Raw genomic sequence first — 4,043 nt, 5'->3', positions numbered from 1 at the left:
TGATATGTGATTTTGTGAAGGTTGCTCATTCTAGTAGGAATCAGTTCGCGTGTAAGTGTTGGTTTTGTGAAGGGTGGTTTTGGGAGGTCGGTGATGGCGACCGGTGGTTGATTGTCAGTGCTCTAAGTGGGGGAGAATTGGAAATTCTCCGGAAGGTCATTGGACATGAGAGGTTGTTTAGTTGCTTGGGATTCAGCGGTTGTTTTGTCAGCCAAGAGTATAGGCTGGTGCGAGTAAGTGTCAGATATGTGGGGCGGGATACAGACCAAGGGTGATTGTTTGTGGAAGGCATGGGATCGGGCTGGGATTGAGTGTGTAGGGTGGAGATAGAGTTCGGAACCCCTAGAGGGCTAGAACAATATGCATGAGAGAGTTTTCCTGGAAGGATAATTCGGGATGTTGGATGCTGGTTGAGCGGTCCGGATAGACTGAAGGCCGGTGGGCGTACCAGTCAGGCTGAAGGCCCTGGAGGGCGGTCCAGACCTGCTGAAGGTTCCGAGAGTGGTCCAGATGGGCTGAAGGCCTGGAAAGGCGGTCCAGTCATGCTGGAGACTCTGCTTGTGTTGAGAGATCAGTATGAGGATATGGATTGAGTATGTCGCGACGTTTTAGCGTCAGAAGGTATGGCCCCGGGTATTGATCGTGGTGAGTGGAAGGTAGAGCATGGACTTGAGAGTCCTTGCGAGTGGATCCAGAGCATGTGTGGTGCATGGGATAGCGGTTATGCTATAAGAGAATGGTGCAGTATTGGGTGATCACCGTGGTACTTGTAATAGTGGCAAGGCGGCCGAGTGGTTTCCTTGGTAAGGAAAGGGAAAGAAATGTAGCTCCGAGAGGGAGTGTAAGTGCACGGAAGTGGAAGCAGTAGTGCAAAGTTATGATTGGGGTGTTCCAATCATGGTTGATAAGCAGTGTGTCTGCGGCTACGGTATGGAATCGCACTAGGGATGGATGTTGTTGAGGTCACAGAAGAAATTTCCGCGGGTGTAGAGCCAAAAGGCTCGGAGGGAATGCAGGAATGGCATCTTGGATTTCCAGTTTGATTTCGGTCAAGGATTTATGTTTGTGGTGGAAAATCATCCTGGGGGATGTTTGGAGGTGTTGTCAGTGTATCGGGTTTCCCAACCCGAAGATGCTAGAGCCAGTTCAGCATGGGTATGAGATTGCGGTGGAGAAACTCTTGGGAGTTACTATGAGATTGAAGGATGTGTCCTTTTGTCAACCTGGAGTGGATGGAGTTGGACTCAGATCGGGTGTCCGGTGGTTCATGGTGTTTCTAGCTCGTTGAGTCGAGTGATTGTTGTGAATTGGAATGGGTGAGGTATCATGGAATGATACTCAGTTGATAAGTTGGTAAGTGTGGTTGTCAGAGGGCGAGGCCAGTGGCCATCTTGAAGCGGTGGACGGAACACCTCGGGAAGGAAAAATTGGGTTTTGGGTTTCGATGGTTGTGCTTTGAGGAACTTGGTCTGGTTAATGCTAGGTGATGCAATGCGAGAGTAATTCTGGAGTTGAGTTGTCGCAGGCTTCGAGGATGAAGCTTAATTTAAGTGAGGGAGAATTGTAACATCCCGGAATATCAAGAGTAAAGTTGAAGGGCTAAAAGTGTATTTGGGAAAGGGCAACTTGGCGAGTCCACGAGTGGACTCGGCGAGTAGGGTTGCGACTTTGGTCGCGTGTTAAGTGGCCAACTCGGCGAGTCAGCGGCTGGACTCGGCGAGTTGGTGCTGAGTGGTGAAAACCCTAATTTCGGAGGATGAGCCCTATATAAAGGACATTATACCCTCTCCCCAGCCTCTCTACCCTCCCTTGAAGTCCATAAAACCCTAAGACGTGATTGTGAAGGATTTGAGTGCATTTGAACCTTGGAGAAGGGATTTTGGAGGAGCTCTTGGAAAGTTAGGAAGCTTGGAGCAAGGGGCTTTGCTAAGATTCGGATTTCTTTGCTGTTGGGGCTTCCTTTTGAGGTATTATCTCGTTCTTAGGCTGTTATTCTTCTAGATTCATCATTCTTGGAATGTGTGGGAGGTTTAGCTTGTGGTATCTTGAGTTTGAAGGATAGATCTGAGGTTGCTACCTCAGATCTGGAATGGAGAAGGTCTAGAGTGCATTAAAGTCCTTGTTCTTGAGTGTTTGGTGAAGCCATCTTGTCCCAAACGCTAGCCCTAGAGTGTAAAATGCCTAGATCTCTTTGGATTCACGTAAATTTTGCCACTTTACGTGATGGATGGGTTGTAGGAGGGTAGATCTACATTTTGGATCAATTGCATGGCCTGGAAGGCTTCTGTATGGGATGAGATCTAGAGGCACTCGGCAAGTCACAAAGGTGTACTCGGCGAGTTGCTTGAAGATGGACTGGAACTCGGCGAGTTGGAAGAACAACTCGGCGAGTAGGTTGAAGATAGCCTTGCACTCGGCGAGTCTGGTCATGAGGTCCTAATCTTTCTTCAGGGTGAGCTGTGTATCAGTGAGTCAAGGGATGACTCGGTGAGTCGAGTGAGGAAGGACTTAGAGTTGTTGGACTCGGTGAGTCTCGGGGTGACTCGGCGAGTTGAGTCGCGAATTGGGGGAAGTTTTGAGCATGGGGACTCGGCGAGTCATCGGGTTGATTAGGCAAGTAGAGTCAGTCAGGGGTTTACTTTGACCAAGGGTGGTCCGGTTATCTTCCAGGGGCATTTTGGTAATTGTTGGATATTGTTTTGAGTTCAGTGTTTTGGTGGTTGGCCAGTGGTGGAGATCATATCAGTGTTCGGAGCAACTCGGGTTTATCTGTTCAGTCAGCAGTTGCGAGGTGAGTTATCCTCACTATATCAACAGGGTCTATGGCACCAAGGCCAGCTCTTTATCGGATTGTGATCCGGGTATCGTTGTTATGTTATTGCTTTGCTATGTTGCATCCTGGTAGTTCGGATGGTATATGTTAGAGGCCTGGTTAAGGTCGGAATCCTGGTTAGGATGATGCTATACTAGTGACCGGTTAGGTCGGTATCCTGGTTAGGATGATGTTATGCTATGTGATCGGTTATATCGGTTTGATTGGATGTTATATGTTATATACTTATATGATTGAATGTTTATGTGCACATGGTTGTTGGACTGGGGTTGGGTTGAGGCGGGACCTGCTTTGTGCTGTAGGCCAACATACCCAGGGTGGACTGGTTATCCCGAAGGCCCAACGAGCGGTCCGGATAGGCTGTAGGCCCCATGAGGGCGGACCAGACGTGCCGAGGCTCGGAGAGTGGACCAGGCCGACTGAAGGCCCAGTGCGGGCGGACCAGTCATACTGTAGACTCAGAGAGTGGACCAGATGGATTGAAGGCCCGGTGCGGGCGGACCAATCACACTGTAGACTCGATGTATGTGGCTAGACTCGGAGGGTGGACCAGGTGGACTGTTGGCCGGTGCGGCGGACTAGTCACACAGTAGACCCGAATTACATGGCTGTTCTGTGTTCTGTTATGATATGGCATATTATGCGTGTATGGTATATGTGGTTGGTATTTTGAGGATATCTCACTAAGCTTTCGGGCTTACAGTTGTGGTTTAATGTTTTTCAGGTTCTTCAGGAGACCGTGGCAAGGCAAAGGCGTGATCGTACCGCTCCTCATGATTATGTTTTGTGATATGATTCTAGGAATACTCTAAAATAATTGTATTGAAAACCTTTTTGTAATAATTTTATGAAATCGGGATGTGTTTGAATAGTTTAAATTGGTTGGAATGTTATGGTCGTTACAAGTTTGCAATTATCTAATAGTTGAGTGGAAGGCTCCAGAACCTCCTTGGAAGGGGGTGGACAAAATCTATAAGGGAAACCCTAATGATTTCGTTCATGAGGGCTTGGATAAGGCCCTTGGGAGCAAGGAGCATTAGGGTTTTTCCCTAGACCCTAGATCCCTCAGCTATATAAGGAGCCTCCTGGCTGACATTTTGGGCACTCCTTCTTTTGAAGAAACCCTAGGCCGAGAATTGCATACTCCCTCCCTCTCTCTCCTTCTAGTTTCCTTCTTGCTAGTTCTTGGGTGTGATTCCATTAGAGACAT

This window comes from Lactuca sativa, chromosome 2, assembly GCF_002870075.4.
Source record: "Lactuca sativa cultivar Salinas chromosome 2, Lsat_Salinas_v11, whole genome shotgun sequence".
NCBI classification, from domain to species: domain Eukaryota; kingdom Viridiplantae; phylum Streptophyta; class Magnoliopsida; order Asterales; family Asteraceae; genus Lactuca; species Lactuca sativa.
Note: the sequence above shows the minus strand (reverse complement) of the source record.